This window comes from Heteronotia binoei, chromosome 8 (assembly GCF_032191835.1).
Source record: "Heteronotia binoei isolate CCM8104 ecotype False Entrance Well chromosome 8, APGP_CSIRO_Hbin_v1, whole genome shotgun sequence".
NCBI classification, from domain to species: Eukaryota; Metazoa; Chordata; class Lepidosauria; order Squamata; family Gekkonidae; genus Heteronotia; species Heteronotia binoei.
Genome location: NC_083230.1, coordinates 34,797,871 through 34,816,988, shown reverse-complemented (window position 1 = coordinate 34,816,988; position 19,118 = coordinate 34,797,871). Strand labels below are relative to the sequence as shown.

Here is a 19,118-nt window from a genome sequence, read left to right as displayed (position 1 = left end):
CCAGGATTAAATCTCCACTCTATCATGGAAGCCTGCTGGGAAACCTCCACCAGTCACTTTCAGCCTAACCTTATGAGAATTTTTTTGATAAAATAGGAGAGAATAATAAGACGCATGTAATAAGACGCATTGGGTCAAAGCAAATCACAGTATTTGTAGGGCTTCATCAATTAAGCCAAAGACACACACACAGCTCATGATCACAATTTCAGTCACTCATGCAAGTTGTCCAGGCCATGTAGAGTTTGTTTGTGTGTGAATAAATGGAAGTTGTTGGAGATCATGGAACGGGACTAACAGTACAATTTTAAAAAGAGTTACGCCCTTCAAATGACGCCAACTGCTTAGAATTCCTCTAGGAACATCTTGGATATTGTATCAACTACAGCATACCATCAGTAATCTCCAGTTTACATGCAACACTTGTCTGTGGCATAGACACATTAGAGAGATGGCTTCAAGCGTTCACAAATGTGATAGGGGGAACTACTTATTTACAGTCATGTCCCAATCAAGTAACTTTTCTTAAATTGATGAAATGGTCTCTTGAAGTGGAGGTCAGCTGACAATCTCATATGTGTATGAGTATGTGTACTCGTATGTGTATGAGTATGTGTACTCATATGTGTATGAGTATCACTGATTGAATTCAGCTGTGACATAGTAGAAGGCTGGTTTCAGATTTTGAGGGCCCTGGGAAGAAAGTGAGTGCGCTCACATCTGCCCACAATCCCTATTCCCATCAGGAAGTGCATGACTAGGAGTGCCACAAGTGTGGCACTCGTAAAGCACCATCACCACACACCCTCTGTACAATCTTCCCAGCAGAACTGGGAAGCACATGGAGTTCAGAGAATGGGTTGCAGAATGTGGATAAGTGGATGGGGGAAGGGGGCACTGATGAGAAACAAGGCAAGTATATGTGCAGGGAGTCACTGACAGTGGGTCCAGCTAGAAGCCCTGGGCCCTTGCAGCTGCCCCACCTCAGGGTATGATGATTCTGGCACTGCACAGCAGTATTTTTTTTTTTTTGCTCAGAAACAGCTACATTTAAAATAAAATGTCATGTTGAGTATGACTAAAGCTAATAGATTAAGCTAAATTAACCCTGTTTGTTTTGATGACTACTACTAGCTTATATATATAAGTCAGCTGTGGCACTTTCAGAACAAGACACAGCACCCAAAGGGCTTCCACAAATTATATGCTGCAGAAATATAGCACCTGAAGTTGACAACAAAACATTGCACTGCAATACAAATGGTTGCTGGAAGAAATTTCTGGAACACTACCCCAGGAGGCCTTTTATAAATCGTGAGATGAAGAGTCCCTTCAATTTTAAATTTCCCACGGTGGTTAACTGTTGCTGTATTAGCAAAACCTGTGAACTGAAAACGCTGCTGAGTTGCTTTGCATATCATTACACCATCTATTTCCACTTGGCTAAAATACATTTCATACAAACAAAATGCCTTTAAAATCCACTCAAACACATCTGGGAGCCCATTTTAATACCTTTTCCACTAGAACATTTAACAGACACAAAAGAGCAGAGATCTGCCAAAAACAAACATGTGGGAACCCACAGACACCTACAGAAGAGGCAGCCAGGTTTAGTTGCAGTCAGGGGGTGGCAAGTCACCCAGAGGGTTCTGCTGTGCTAGGGTTGCTAATCCCCAGGGGGGACCTGGAGAACCTCCAAAATTGCAACTGAACTCTAGTCTAGACAACAGAGATCTGTTTCCCTGGAGAAAACAACTGCTTTGGATGGCATTATATGCAGGCTTTGTGACATTATATCCAACTGAGGTCCCTTCCCTCCTCGAACCCTGCGCTCTTCAGCCTCCACCACAAAATCTCTAGGAATTTCCCAACCTGGAGCTGGCAATCCTAGCAAAGCCTGGCTCCAAGGATCCCTCACTCAAATGCATAAATAGGCCTGGAAAGGGTCCTGCCTTCTCCTTCTGCTTTTTACTTAGAATACTGTGGTTGCCTAGCAACAATCACAGAGGGAATCAGGGTTTTTTAAAGCTACAGGCACTTCCTTTTATTATTTTTAATATATATTCCCAATTTTCCTGCAAAGCTTTTCAGGTCTGTAGAAAGACCTGCTTTACCTGTTCAGAGTTCCAGTCACCAGATCTAAGTATCCAATGATAATCCTGATTTTGCTATTAGAATATAACGTATTAGCATCTCGGAGAATATACAAGGAAAAAAAACTGACACATTTTAGTTCTGATCAAAAATCTAAAAAATTCTAATACTGTTTCCTAGTACACAGCTTTTGGTGCAGTCACTTTTAGCAAAATGATGTAAATTAGAACAGTATAACTGGGGAAAGTCTGCATTATTTAGAGAGTTTTATTTTGCCCCTTGTGAGTCCACCAAATAAAAAATGCAAATGCTAGCTCTGATGTTTCTGTAATGAATTTGTATTCTCTCTAAACTTCTACCTTATATCCCCAACAGCTCTTATGCAATGCCACTGAAGGGAACCAAGCAGCAGTGGTAACAGCTTTGATAGACTGTTACATGAATGAAGAGCTGGGCAGCATACAATACCAGATTGCAAAATTCTGCTAATATTTTCAACTTAAATGACAGCAAGCATCTGAATTTCCAGCTGACTTGGTTGTTGATGAAACCCTGATGAATTACCTCATCTGACCTGTATGCCATCTTGGATTATGGTGACCCCCTATTAAAAATATTTTATTAGTTTGCTATAGTGAGGACTTACTAGGGGACTTTGTGTTTTATCAAAAACTATAAAAAGTCTGATAGAACTACACTTCATTGTCACATTTCAGTGTAATGTGCAATGGATGCCAAACATCCATGATTTTTATTATACAGTTCATTGCTTATGAGGTTTAAAATCATTTTAAGCTGGCTAAATTACAAAATGTCACTGTTAACTTACTCAAGGTATAAGGGCTTCTAGAATTTAGCTGTATGATAAATATTCCTTTGCGGAAAGCAAGGCTTGATCATGTCTACAGAAACCCATAATTCCTTTCAGAATGTTCAACTACACTGGAAGATATAAAAAAAATACTATTAACGCGATGAAAAAGTAAGGGGAGAATATTTGAGAGGCCTGGATCGAAAGAGAGGCGAGGAAAGCCAACAGCTATTTAAATAGCCCCTTCCTACCCATACAGAGCATCTCCACATGCTGATGCTAGACAGCTGCACATCTCTGGCAAAACCAACCCTCCTTTCTCTCTACCTCACTTAAGAGGGGGTGGCAGGAGCAGTACTTTTAAAAACAAGTTTATTACATGGTCTTCAAAACAGTCCTCTAATACTTTGGCTGATGCTGAACCTGGGAACCTAACAGAGTAATCAACTTAAAGAATGAATCATGAGCTTTTGAACAACATATAAAAACACTGGGCATCTTCTGCACTTATAATGAGCTCAAAACAGCTTTTGCAGTCTTCTACATTAAACAACTTCTCAAAAATTCCAAGGAATAGTGATATAGTTAAAATAATATTTCAATCACAGGATTATTCTCTTAGCCATGAGAGAAGCCCTGACTGGATAGTTTGCTGTATAAGATATTTGCTTGCCCAATTCATTCTTCTACAAATGACTTAACCACTATCACGGTCAGTTACAGTCGACCTCATAACTTTCAACATTGTAAGACATTTCCCATAGGTCAGCTTAGCTATATTATGAGTAATTATGAAATGAAATTTCAGGATGTTTCTTCTAGTAGCCCTTCAACAGGACATACTTAAGCCAAGCATGTACATTCTCTATACATATCAAAAGTATTTAAAACCTAAATGATGCAACTGAAAGAAAAATAACGTTCTTAAGTGATGTTCCAATATTTTTTTACATGTGTGTTTCTGTATACAAGTGTTTATATTGCAAAAGAACGCACCGCTTCCACACAGGAATTAACACAAAAACCATGAGAGATCAACACTGGGTCCTATGTGACAATGGTAAATGCGGATTTTTTTTTTACTGCAATGCCTTCTCAGCTCAAGAATATGCTGCAAAAATAGTAAAGATATGTAATAGTATGTAATACTTACTGGGTATTCTTACTATGTAAGAATAGTAAACCACGTTGTATATGTAATAACAAAAAACAGTAAACCGTATACAAGGTTAGTATATGATCATCTTTTTTTCCCCCCAGTTTAAATTTTTTATTAATTAATGATAAACACAATTTTACAAACATCAACTATAACGATAATATTAACAATAACTAAACCATAAGCCATCCTGTTTTGTATATGATATACATAGTACATGTCTAATAAAAAGCAATATCTATGTATTTGTCCGGTAATTTACAAAATGCACTTTGATCGGAATGTACATGGGCAAAAAAACGAAAACATTTTTCTATAAACATATTCTTCCCGCTTCCTTTATCAAGTGCTTCTCTAGTTCTAGAAATAATAGAATACCAGAACATTGTTACGTTATATTCTCAAGACAGTATAGTTTTGTATATGGTATCAGTAAGTATATGTGAACATCATGTTTCAGTTATAAAAGACCTATAAATGGTGTTTCACCAATTTTCCATTTAACATCTGTTGATAGTCCATTATTGTGTGATAGGACCACACTGTATATATTACTGATCAAACCCATGCAGGTTTTTTTTTAAAGCATGCTAAGAGTGCCAATCAACCTGTTAACGAATTTTTGTCTAGATTATCATAGTAACACTAGATTTCTGCCTTTTGTTCATTAAACAGTTTCCATTCTGGCTGGTACCCTTCATGTTCTTGATTCCTTCAGACTGTTCCCCCACCCCTCTACATCAATGATGGTGTCCGGAATTAAGGAATAATGCTGTTATCATTATCTTCATCACTTGATAGGAGTCAAGTTGCACCCTTAAGACCAACAAAGTTTTATTCAGACACGAACGCTTACATTCTGAATAAAACTTTGTTGGTCTTAAAAGCGCAACTTGACTCTTATGTTAGGGGAAATGACTATGTCTCCTTTTAAAAATGGGGAAATTAGCAATATGGAGACTAGGTAGAGCGAATTAGGAGCAAAGGATCTTTTCTTCAATAATACAGAAGTTGGGTTTTCAGGCAAGAATACTCCAGGCAAATATATAATGTTTACTTAAAATATGTAGAAAGAATACATTCACACACACAAATATATAATACAGGCAATCAAGAAGCTAGGAAGGGTAGAGGTTATCGAAAGAGGAATTGGGGGGTCTTGAGGAGGGCAAGCAATATTGCCTGGTCCAGATGTGGCGAGGTCCAGTTACAACCAGAAGATATAGACATGTACTGCCATGTGCCATGTCTGAGGGACCCCTTACTTAGAGTAATGGGGGGGGCACCAATCTGGTGTCATGTGCGCAGACTGAGAGAGAGAGATGAAGCTTTCTCTCTTGTTATAATCTTTTGGAAAAGAAGAGGTCCTCCCAGAAAAAGGGCTGGCTTGTAGTGGGCGGTGATTAGTCTTTTCTGGATACCTGATTGGGTGCCCACCTCAAGCCAATGAGGAGACCTGACTCTGGTCACCTGAATGGATGATAGTCCTGGTTTAGTAATGTCCGCCCAATAGGTTACAAAAGGTCAAGATATGTGTTAATTGTTTGGGCAGTTTAACTAAGATACTCCTGAGGAGAGGCAAGCATAGAGAATAAAGAATTTGTCCATGGCATTAGAAGTTGAGTTGCAGCAAAGAGCCAGGGAGATGGCTGATTAATCAGTAGTTGAGGATTAGGGCATGAGCAATACTTACTAGCAATCCCCATTGTTATTATGCACTCCGTTTGAGCAGGGGAGAAGGCCATGTACAGAGGGAGCCTTTAGGTGGGACTAGAATAAGCTCTCCACTTTACTCCATTTTGAATGAAGTATTTCGTGGCCTGTTTCTGGTCAGACTCCATTTTGTATAGCTTGGGGTCCCCTTGGCTCGAGTGGGGTACCCCTAGAGGCAGGCAGTGCCTCCTGGCTACGCCTTCTTTGTTCTACTGCTTCAGACCAACACGGCTGCCCACTTGGATTCATCACTTGATGTTAGACTGCTACAGAAATGTTTATGTACTTGCTCTTAGCTTTTTAATGTTATCATGGTGCATATCACTCAGAGCCCTGCAATAGCAGGGATTGAGGGGTTCATAAGTTTAATATAATAAACAAAGAAACAAACAAAAAATAAACTAAGCATCTTTCATTCTGAACTACAGCCTGAACATAAAATGATACAGAACTAGGAAGCAGATAATCTCAATAGACTTCCTTCAGTTCTTCTCACTCAATATTTCTCAATAGACTTCCTTCATCTTTTAGTTGGTTTAGAATGGAGCAAATGAAAATTAATTAAGTTCATAAATTTCTGCTACTTAAAGAATTACACAAGCTACCTGTTTGCTTCCGGCCTGATCATTATGTTTAAAGCTTTAAATGAACTAGGACTGGGATACATAAAGGACTGTCTACTCTGATACATATCTACCCAAGTCATTTGCTATGCCCGTCTCTTGGTGCCTCCACGTTCTAAACCATGGGGACCAGCTATCTGAGGTAAGGCTTAGAAACATGTCTCTGAAGTGTTCTTTCCTTAGCCATTAAATGGTCCCCAGTCATCTTAGTATCACATAATAGGCAGAGTCATTTTTATTTACCCATCCATTTTGCTAACTGTGACCTGAGATCCTTGAGAAGTAGATGCTGGCTGGTAACATCACAGCTATTAAGTGGGACAGAGAAATGCAGAAAAGAAAAACAGGCAAAGCACAACTAGTTGTTAAATGAGAAATCCCCAAGATGCTTTATTTTTTTTCCAGGAAATTTTTAAAACCATATAGCCAGAAGTGCAATTTAATAGGTGAAAAAAAAAAACTGCAACAAAGTCGCATAAGCTAAACTGACTTATGTTGCAGTAGATTTTTTTTTAATTAAATATTTCAAGAGGCAACAAGGCCTGTTTTCAATCAAATAAAAATCTAGTGAAGTAGGTAAAATGTACACAACTTTCTATATATTGTTAGAGTATAAATGTATACTAAATATGAAAAATATCACTCAAATGTATTATGAAAATAAGTTTGCCAATCCCCACGCCACAGCAGGGGATCTTCTGGTTTTGCAGGCTCTTTCCTGACCCCAATCAGATGGCTAGTGGTGGGGAGCCCCACCCCAACAGCCACCATGTGCCTTTCCACTTCAGAAGGCTTAAGAAGATGCTTGGAAAGGCTTGCTTTTTAGACAGTGTATCTGTGCCTTTAAATCTAGGAGCCAGGCTGAATGAGGGTGGGGTGAGCTGGCAGAACAACATGGCTGCTCGCAATGATCTATGAAGCTGTAAGAAAGGATGTGTGTGTGTGTGTGAGAGAGAGAGAGAGAGAGAGAGAGAACAAACACAGAATGTGCAGCTGCTTGGGAATGAGGAAATGAAGACTGTATTCAGGGGAACTGCACTGCTGTATTTTTACTTATTTATTTTAGGAAATGTGAAAGTCTCCTGGCTCCACTCCCAAAGTCCCCAGATATTTTCTGAGTTAGACTTGGCAACCCTATATGAAAAGGACATCAGAAGCAAGCACATTGGAATTAAGCTTGTCAAAATTCAGTACTATACCTCACCTCCAAAAACAATAAAAGTGAGACATTAGTTTACTGTTTTGCACAGACCCAGTGAATCAAACATTGATTCACTACATTAGTGCAGCAGATTCAGAAGAGAACTACAGAATATTCTACCTTGCATCAGGGCTCTTTTTGTAGAAAAAGCCCAGCAGGAATTCATTTGCATACAGGCCACACACCCTGACATCAAGCCAGCCAGAACTGCATTCCTGTGCGTCCCTGCTAAAAAAAAAAAGGCCTGCCTTGGATCATGATATTGTAGTCACCCACGATCCTCCATAAATTAGGCCTAAATATGATACTACTAAGGAATTATAGCTATCCAGTCCTCACTCTGTACCTCCAAACTTCTTGTTTCCATCAAGCATGTATAATGTCTCCAAGAATTGTGTCTAGCTTTGGCTAAAATATCTGGCAGTATTTTAAAATGGTCAAATGTTGTTTTTATACTTATCTTTTTATTGCTGTTTTAGGTTTCTATTTTATTACAGGGTTCAACAAATTCCATGTGCTGGGTAGCCATAGTGCCTAGAAATTTCTTTGTAGCACATAGTATTTATTGTGATAGTAATAATTAGAAGATGTGGTCATACATAACACTGCAAGGTGAAATATGAGAGGTAGGGTTGCCAGGTCCGACTCAGGAAATATCTGGGGACTCTGGGGATGGAGCCAGAAGACTTTGGGGTGGAGCCAGGAGACTTTCCCATTCCCTAAATAAATAAAAATGCAGCAGGGCAGTTCCCCTGAATACAGACTTCATTTCCTTATCCTCTTTTTTTTTTTTGCCTACTCCGGCAGCTGCACTTCCACTAAATGAAAGTGAAATTTGTTATACCCCCATAAGTCCCCTTGTTAGCCTTTGGAAGTATTTCCAAGCATGGCACACACACACTCACAAAGCAGCCAAAATAAACTGAGTTTGCAAGTACACACTTTTGTGATCTCACTGGGGCAATTTACTCATGGGAGTTGCCAAATATAACAATCTGCTATATTTCAACCAGCTTTTTCAGACAAGAACAGGAAAGGAAAGCAGCCTAGGGGGTGGAGTTTTTCTCCATCCTATAATCAGGTTCTAGCTAACTCTTTCCTATCCATTTTACTATAGAAATGACTTCTGAAATGAATGCAAAACAGAGGGACTCTTTTCTCTGCCTTTTTCACAGCTTCACACACTCATGGCTCTTGCCCCACCCCCGCTTCCCTACTGCTGAGAATTAAAGGCACACACACATTCCAAAACACAAACAGTTACAAGCATCTTCTAAGCTTGCCACATGTCAATTTCGCAGTAGACTTTTAATCCTGGTTTAGCCCTGTCTCCAAACTGACATTCTACGCTAGAATAATAGAATCAGATAAACCAATTCTATGACTCTATGATTCTATGTTTTTAGTGTAGAATGTCAGCTTAGGGACGGAGCTAAACCAAGATTAAAGGTATAGTGCGAAACTGGTCACAATTTAAAGGCACATGATGTCTGTTGGGGCAGGGCTTTCCCCCCCACTGGCCAGTAGCAGGGAAGAGCCTGCAAAACTGGGGTATCCCTCATGGGGACCTGGGGACTGGCAAGCCCAATGAGCGGTACTAAATTTTTGAGCTGGCCACTAGAGCCAAAACTTTTTGTCAAAGCCCATTTTGTTACACACACAATTACTACAATCATCAATCATCCTAGTGGAACTGATGTCCCTCACCCTACTGGTAAGTACATAAATACAAACATAAATAAAACACGAAGTTGGAGGGGAGAAGAATGCCTGATTATTAAATTACAGCAAAAAGAAAGAAAAACATCACAAATACACTATAGCTGATTTTTTTGCACTAGGTTAGTAAAACTGCTGCATACCTTTAAATAGCTGAAAAGACTCTTCCCTCGTTTTACACATGAAACATGGCTTTGCAAAAATTACAAGAGCTATGCATGGAGCTATTAATATGAGAGGGAATAATAATTTGAAATGTTATACTTCTACGCCCTGACCTTATTTAAACATTTCTTAACCTTAATTATGATGTGTAATAATGAAATGTTATTAGTAACGATCTATGTCCTTTATTATGTCTTGCTGCAGCTCAGATTAAAGGCTAATGAAGACAGATGTTGAAATGCCTTGCTTTCTCATTTTAAATTGTCCTGACTTTATTCCTTAATGCATGTAGAAAGAAGTGATAGATATATGGCTAAAGTATGCATAGCTCTTTCAGACACGTGGCTCAGAACGCAATCGTAAGCATGCATACACCAAAAGTAAGTACCATAGAGGTCAATGGGACTACTCCCTAGAAACAGGTTCATTATTGTGCTCTGTGTACTTTAGAACTTCCAAGTGGACACTGCTAAAACCATATCTACCAAAACAATAAATTGTAAGCATAATTCTCAACTCACATTTACTGGTTTCTTCCAGCAACAAATTAATTGTGCTTATAAACTGCCTTGGCTGTTTCAACAGCTATGAAAGCCAGATTGAGAGGAGCGTGAACTTTGCTTGCCAGCAATATATTTTCTCTTTCTCAACAGTAATGGCACCTTGTATACTCAGAAGACCCGTTTGCATTGTTTGTGACTGCTTAAGATCCCCTTTAAGCTTAACATGGTCTATTTTTAGCTTGACCTTGGATGTGACCTTAGAGCTGAGATGCCATACAAACGTATTCAAAATGCAAGATCTTGTGCTCAGTCCGCCGTAGTGCTAGAACAGGGTGTCAAACTCATTTGTTATGAGGGACGGACCAGATATAAATTGGACTTTGTCGGGTCAGGCTATGTGTATCATAAAATGTCATGCCAGGTAGTGGAGATACAAACTTTATAAAGGACACAGGCAAATACAAAGCTATTATAGCAGCTATTCCATTGGAGCCCTACATTACAAGGGCTGTGTGTTAAAACTAATATTTCTCTGCAAAACTGGAGTTCCTTGAGTTTGTTGAACTCTGTGTTTTATTGTGGTGGGCCCCAAATCTTTCCTCCCCCTGCCCTTAAAAATATAAACTGAAAATATAAATGGTCTGAGCCTAGGGCCCAGGAGAAAAAACATGAAATGGCTGAGCATTGTAAGCTTCTCCCCACTCCTCTTCAGCACTTGTTCTGCTATTATTTCATTGGAGCCCCACATAACCAAGGTGTGTGTGTTAAAACTAATGCTCCTCTGCAAAAATGGAGTTCCTAGAGTTCACATAATGCTATATTTGCTTGTCCCAAACTGTTGCTTGTCCCAAACTTCTCCCCTGTCCTTAAAAGGTGCCTGCCTAAATTGGAGTGGGGAAATGGTGGGATTTTGCAATACAGTTTTTAAAATTAAAAAAAACACACACACAGTACTTACCAGTGAGAAAAACTGGGAGGGTGGCTGGGAAGTTTGGCAGCCCTACCCTCTGCTTCTAGTTCTCCGAGGCAGCCCCACCCACTCTGCACTCAGAGGCAGCCCTGCAAACGGCTCTCTGTACTCAGATGCAGCTCAGAACAGTGAGATGCCTCTTTGAACTTTTGTAAACACAACACACCAAGGCAGAGCAGAGAGGAAACAGCTGATCAGACCACCAGAAAAAGCTGAGAAGGTCACATGGAGCCACCAATCGCACTGCCAACTCCAATAGGAAGCATGATTTAATAAGCAGTAAATCTTTAATGGGGGGATATTGCGGGGGGGGGGTGTATTCTACCCACCAGCCATATTAAAAGCCTGAGCGGGCCTGATGTGTCCTGTGGACACTTCTGTCAAATATATGGCCCTAAGAGCCAGTATGGGTTTCTCAAGAACAAGTCATGTCAGACTAACCTGATCTCTTTTTTTTTGAGAAAGTGACTATCTTGCTGGATCAGGGGAATGCTGTAGACATTGTTTATCTTGATTGCAGTAAGGCTTTTGATAAGGTTCCACATACTATCCTTGTTGACAAGTTGGTAAAATGTGGTTTGGATCCTATTACCATTAAGTGGATCTGTAACTGGTTGACAGATTGTACCCAAAGAGTGCATGTGAATGGCTTCTCATCCTCTTGGAGAGGAGTGACAAGTGGAGTGCCTCAAGGATCTGCCCTGGGACCTGTTTTCTTCAACATCTTCATAAATGATTTGGATGAAGGAATAGAGGGAATGCTTATTAAATTTGCAGATGATACTAAATACATTAGAAGACAGAAACAGGATACAGGATGACCTTGACAGGCTGGAAAACTGGGCTAAAACCAATAAAATGAATTTTAAATGTAAAGTTCTGCATTTAGGTAGGAAAAATCCAATGCGTGGTTATAGGATGGGGGACACTTGTCTTCACAGTAGTATGTGAGAAAAGGATCTAGGGGTCTTAGTGGATCATATGTTGAACATGAGTCAACAGTGTGATGCGGTGGCTAAAAAGGCAAATGCAATTTTGGGCTGTATCAACTGAAGTATAGCATCCAGATCACATGAAGTGATGGTATCACTTTACTCTGCTCTGGTAAGACCTCACCTGGAGTACTGTGTTCAGTTTTGGGCACCACATTTTAAGAAGGATATAGACAAGCTGGAACAGGACCAGAGGAGAGCGACGAAATGGTGTGGGGTCTGGAGACCAAGTCCTATGAAGAAAAGTTGAAGGAGCTGGGCATATTTAGCCTGGAGAGGAGGCAGCTGAGAGGTGATATGATCACCATTTTCAAGTACTTGAAGGGCTATCATATAGAGGATGGTGTGGAATTGTTTTCTGTGGCCCCAGAAGGTAGGACCAGAACCAATGGGTTGAAATTAAATCAAAAGAGTTTCTGGCTCAACATTAGGAAGAACGTCCTGACAGTTAGAGTGATTCCTCAGTGAAACAGGCTTTCTCGGGAGGTGGTAGGCTCTCCTTCCTTGGAGGTTTTTAATCAGAGCCCAGAAGGCCATCTGACAGCAATGAAGATCCTGTGAATTTAGGGGGAGGTATTTGTGAGTGTCCTGTATTGTTCAGGGGGTTGGACTAGATGACCTTGGAGGTCCCTTCCAACTCTATGATTCTATGATTCTGTGCTAGAGGATACTGACAATGAAAGGATTCCTTTTTAAAAACATTTAAATTAGTGCATACTTTCTTCCATTTCAAAATGCTCAGCTGCTAAACATTAAAAGCATTTTTTAAAAAATAAATTGAAATTAATTACTCAAATCCTCCATATTTTTACCTAGCTATTTTTGTATGTTTTAATGAACTGCTGTGAAATCAGGGCCTTGTAGCTCAACAAACCAAAAATCAAACTAATTTTAAACCAGTATTTTACTTCGTCTATAGGCACTTTTTGTTCTGTGGCTTAAAAAAGAAAGAAAATGTATTATTTAGAACTTTTAGGAGTGCTAGAGTGGTGCAGTGAGTGTGATCAGGAGTCAGGACCAGAAACACAAAGCTTTGAATTCCCACTGAGCTTCATGGTGAGTCAGTCACTTTCACTGTTTAAAACAATTTTTATTATTCTGCAACATTTTATAATATTCAACTATTATTAAATGTTTAATACCAATACATTGCATTATATTTTCTACCTCCCTCCCCCCCCCCCCTTTTCGTGACCTCCTCTGGTGCATTTTACTTAAAGGACTAAAGAATATAAAAGGTAATTTGACATTTTAAGAATCGTCATAAAAAAAGACCTTATACTTAAAGTAAATTAAAAATAAGGAAAAGACCATTAACTATGATGAGTCAGTCACTTTCAGCCTACCATCTTACAAGATGAAACACAATTAAACCAAGTACAGTATCCTGAGCACCCTGGAGGAAGTGGGGAGGGAATGAGATTGATACCCTTCTATTCATGACAATAATCACTTTAATAACAAAGATCATAACACAACAATAGCCTACAACATTTTACCAAACCAAAAATAACTAGCACTGGCTTCAAATGCCCTCTTGAAAAACTGTGTTATTTACTTGACACCTGAGCCAAAAGTGAATTTCACAGTCTAGGTGCATTAATTGAGAAGACCCTGTCCTCAAGCCATCTACAATTCTTCAAACAGCAGGACACCAGTGACTTGTATGAGATAACGTGGTCTTTCACATTCTGATTGTAGGCATTTTGGACCTTAAAAGGGCAAAAATTAGCATGTTGAATTGAGTCCAGAAACCAGCAGGCCTAACTAGGTTAGTTAAGTGGCATGAAATTCATTGATGTTTTCATCCTTTTTTCTTCAGTATAACACAAACTACTTTATAATGCTTGTGTTCAGCTATCTGTTGTTTATATACTGGTAAAACCTACTGCATCAAACTAGTGACAAAATCCAAACAGCTACTCCTTCATTCAACCTCAGCAACAGGCAAGAAATTACATTGTAGCTTTATTGCTAGGGTTCCAATCCCAGGTGGGGGCAGGGGATCCCCCAGTTTGGAGGCCCTTCCCCCACTTCAGGGTCATTAGAAAGCATGGAGGGGAGGGAAATGTCTGCTGGGCACTCCGTTATTCTCTATGGAAACTGATTCCCATAAGGGATAATAGAAAGTTGATCCACAGGTATCTGAGGCTCTGGGGTGGCTGTATTTTGAGATAGAGGCACCAAATTCTTAGCAGACCATCCAGTGCCTCTCCCCAAAATATCCTCCAGGGGGTCCAATTTTATGAGTTTCAAAAGAAGGTACCCCTATCCATTATTTCCAAAGAAGGGAAGGCATCTAAAAAGTGTGTGGTCCCTTCAAATATGATGGCCAGAACTCCCTTTGGAGTTCAATTATGCTTGTCACAACCTTGCTTCTGGCTCCACCCCAATGTCTCCTGGCTCTACCCCCAAAGTCTACTGGCTGCACCACCAAAGTCCAAAGATATTACTTGAATTTGACTTGGCAACCTTATTGCCATGAAGGGTCATATCTCCCCAGAGAAAAATAGTTCCCTGGGGGGGGCAGACCGTCGCTCTAAGATGGCGGACATACTTTGAAGAGTCTCTTGATCATTACCCCCAACTCGCCTTTTATTAAGTCTTCAGACTCCGAGGATATTTCGTCCTTCAATGAGAAAATCACTTAGGACCAAGACACCCAAAAAGAAAACGCGTCAGTTGCAGCATTTTTTAAGTTGGACAGCTTAACACAGGTCAGTGGCCCCTCTACCCGCTTGGCTTCCAACATGGCTGCTGGCAATACCAACCCCTGTCACCCCAGTGATGAGAATGATAATGCTCCTCTCTGTAAGAAGGACTTCCTTAAATTAGGCATCCATTGTTATTTCAAGGAGTCCATTGATGACTTTCTTAAATCGATCTATTCAAGGGTACAAGAGCTCTCGGAGGAGCTTAATATAACTGTTAAAATGGCAGATAAATCAGCCGAAGCTACCTTATCTCTTCAGAAGGATATTGTCAATTAAGGCATCTGAAGCTTCTCTGAATAATCAGCTTACACCCCCAGAAAATTGTAATCGGGCTTCCAACCTAAAATTCAGAGGTTTTGAGGAGGGTGAGGAAGGGTCAAGAGATCTGGCTTCTTTTATTACTAACTGGCTTGCTAAATCTTTAAAGACGACGACTGCAGATTTATACCCCGCCCTTCTCTCTGAATCAGAGACTCAGTCTCCTATATCTTCTGCCCCTACAACAGACACCCTGTGAGGTGGGTGGGGCTGAAAGGGCTCTCACAGGAGCTGCCCTTTCAAGGACAATTCCTGCGATAGCTATGGCTAACCCAAGGCCATTCCAGCAGCTGTAAGTGGAGAAGTGGGGAATCAAACCCGGTTCTCCCAGATGAGAGTCCACACACTTAACCACTACACCAAACTGGCTTGAGGAGGGGAAAGCACTGGCTGTTTCTAAAGTGCAATGTTTGGGTTCTACGGTGGCAACACGAAAAGGGAGACCAAGAGACATTCTTGTACATTTCATCTTTCCAAGAACCCGTGACTTGTTTCTGAAGGAGGCGATATTGAATGGTGCACTGACTTATAAAGGCAAGAAGATTTTAACCCTTCTAGATCTCTCTCCTGATGTCCTAGAAAAAAGAAAGGAGCTGAAGCCATTAGTAACGAAGCTGCACATGGCGAATATTAGATTTCGGTGGAGTCTGTCGTTGAACATTATGGTTTATAGAAATGGCTACCTTCATAAAGCTTCAGATATAAAGTTGGGCAGGGCTTTGCTAAACTCTCTCTCTCTGGAATTATCTCCTGCCAAAGAAGATGAACTACAGAACGCTAATCCACCAGCAGAAGACTCCCCATTGCAGGTGGGTGAATGAGTGTCATAGGTTTAATACTAGGTTTAGACTCTGGTCACTGTTTTTTAAATACTTTTTGAAGTTTTGCTTGAATGCTGCTTAAAGACGTTACAAGTTTTCATGTTTCCCAGCGTTCCAGTATGCTCTGCTATGTTTTAACTTAGAGCTTTTTCTGCACTCTACTCTTTCAAAAGCGCTTACTGTTGATCTTGTTTTTTAAAATGTGTTTTTTTTCTTGTGGTTTTGTTTGATTTGGTTTTGTTTTTGGTGCCTTCTGTGTGTTTTACGTCGGGATGGGAGTGTGCATGGGTGAGTCTGAGTGGATCTGGATCCGTTTTTTTATTCAGACATGAGGGTGTATCTATTGATGAGAGTGTGTGTGGGGGGTTAGAGTATGTTATCTGTCGGGATGAAAGTATGGGTATATGTGTTGGTGTGTTTGGATTTGCTCTATGCATAGAAGTGAGTGGGTGTGTGGGTGGGAGTTTGAGGGTGAGTGGGAGGGGGATTCAAGGGTTACAGTGCCTTCCATAATTAATTTTTTTGTTTGATGAGACTTACTTAGCTTTTTATTCTAGTCCCTTTAATGAATTGTGGCTGTTTTAAATTTTTTAATTGTTCATAATGAATTGTTCTATATTCCTGTTACTTTCTTGGCTCTGTCTGCTCGCCCCTCCCCCCTGCAGCTTTCCTGCTGAGTTTTAAAGGAACACACATATGGAGAAACACAAACAGTTGCAAGCCTCTTCTATACTTGCCAAGGTTTGAAGGCACATGGTGGCTATTGGGGCAGGGCTTCTCCCCACAGGCCAGCTGGCTGGTGGTGGGGAGGAGCCTGAAAAAGTGGGGGATCCACCTCCTGGACCTGCAGCCTGGCAAGCCTATCAGGAATGGATTCCCTCTTAAAAGGAGTAGGCAAAATATTTCCTTTTTTCATATGTTGAAGAGTCTACGTTCTTTTTAAAAACTAATACCCAGTAGAGTACTTAGTAGGAAAAATCGGTTAGATGTAGGAAGTAATCAGCACTGGAAAATCTGAAACTCCGTTTCTCTGTAATTTATGTTGAGAATATGCATTGACAAAAACCATTACTTTTAGACTGAAGAAACTAGCCTATGGCCTAATCCATTAAAAACCCTTCTGCTGCCCATGTGTAATTAATGGCCTCAATTTTATACATTATATATAGTCTCAAAGAAAACTTCTGACTCAGATTCAGTTTTATTACAGTCCACGGCCAGATCCAACTGATAAAACATACATGCAGCTTGCTTCAACAGTTTGTAAAATTTTGGGGAAAAGGTTCATATGTAGACTCTGCAAAATGTCAAGAATCAGGGATTTGAATCCTGTTCTATGATCTTTGATGGCAGAATAACAAGAGAGACCTACTTCAATGGAAGAACACAAAGCTACTTGGTTGGTTGAAAATAATATCAGTTTTTAAAATGGTGAGTGAAAATCAGAAGGCGGCTGCTTAAACATGAAACAATCATTATTCCAGTGTCTGTCTAATTCAACAGAGCCATTACTCTTCATATTTATTTACTGCATTTATATCCCATATTTCTTTCACCATAAAATTTAAAGCAATGAAAATGCAGGAAATCCAGGATGTCTTCCATCAGCCATACTTAGCTTCAGAACAGGGGTTGTATCCTGTGCCCATTAACCATATCCCTGAGCCACACTACCTATTGATCCAAGCAAAGAAACAATATTGCACAAGATAAAAGCCGAATTGCAACTACTGATGGGACCCAGAAAATAAAGCTTTATGGTTTAATGTCTCCAGCAGTTTTACATTCCTTCTACTGAAATATTTATTATATCCAAGGTACGAACAAATCAATACATAAGGCTATGAAGAGAGGAAGGGAGAAAGGGAAACCCACAAAACCCACCAGAACAACTCCAGTAAATATGCATTTTAAAGTCCTAGGAAAGAGCAGCTGAAGTTAGTCTGTTGTATTTCAATTTTTAAAAGTCATATGCAGACATTTTTTAACACCAATACTTGCAGACAATAATTTAGTAATAGGCTGTCATTTATGGATGCTCTGGCAGCAAATGTAGTTTTCCCTCAAAGCATCAATAACTTTAGTTTACTATCTTGCATTTGTAACTGCCTGACGCTGGGAGAGGGGCATTCGTTTGTTTTTTTATACATATGAAGTTTTATCTGTCTGTGTTAGTTATTATTCCTGAATATATGTATAAGATTGTAGATTGTTACTGGCTGCAGTTTATTAAGTCAGACATCACAATACATAAATCGAAAAACAAATACAAAAAAAGGTGAGAGGAGGGGCAAGACATTCCATCCTTAAATGTGTGACATTAAATCAATTACATTTAATGCAAAACAAAGCAGTCAAGAACTCTTACATTCAGTTTGATATTCCCCATAATGTTACTTTAATGGTTTCACCCTGTGATTGATGTATGTCACAGTCATTCAGCTTCAGCTAGCCTACCACTGGCAGCATGAAAACTATTCTTAATAACCAGATGTTTGGGAAATGCAACAGGAACTTTTCAGCTATCTATCTACAAAGTAGCAGTAAATTTTCAATTGATGAATACAGACAGCAAAGAAAACTAGATCCAATTTTTACTATAAACATGTCAGGTTCTGTTGCAGTATGTGGAACATTAGGAACCAATCAAGAAAAAAGAGGATAAGGATTATTTTGCTGGATAGTGCTTGCACCTCACTGTCTTTGTTTTTCTACATCTCAACAATATAACCATTGTTTTTCACCACAAGCGCATTGCAAAGGGATCTTTGTGAATTAACACCTCTTACAAGCAGACTCACTGCATCTAATTTTTGGACCAAAATGTTTGAGGCTTGTTTGACATGCAGCAGCCATGTACGTAATGAACTCACTAGAATGAGTGTCACACAGACCAACGATGAAAAATGATTGCCAAGAATCATTATGAGCAACACTTCCCTCACACACACACACCATTTATGACTAAAAACAAGAAGACCCTGTTTGCAGAGTTTCAAACTCACATACATAATAATATACTTTCACTAACAACAATAATATACTTTCACTAACTTTCTAATGTGGACAGTTTCCTGCAAGGAGAATCAAAGTCAACTCTTGCAGCATTTTATGTAATGTGCACTTTAATTATAAAGCTTTTTTTTAAACTCTACTTTTTTTCAGAGCATGTACTATCAATTTGCTTAATGTCATTGTGCCTGTTATGCACGTTTCCACATTCCATTGCTACTTTTCATTAAGACAGAAAGGCTTTGTATGATTTGGATTCTGGGAAAGGATTAAGCAGAGAAACAGTGCCACCTTATGGCT

General features: G+C 39.7%; 1 protein-coding gene across 2 annotated transcripts in view; it reads right to left on the bottom strand.

Annotated features, from left to right (window-relative positions):
• IMMP2L (inner mitochondrial membrane peptidase subunit 2) overlaps nucleotides 1-19,118 on the bottom strand; it is a 919,024-nt gene that overhangs the window by 855,609 nt on the left and 44,297 nt on the right. The window lies entirely within an intron of this gene.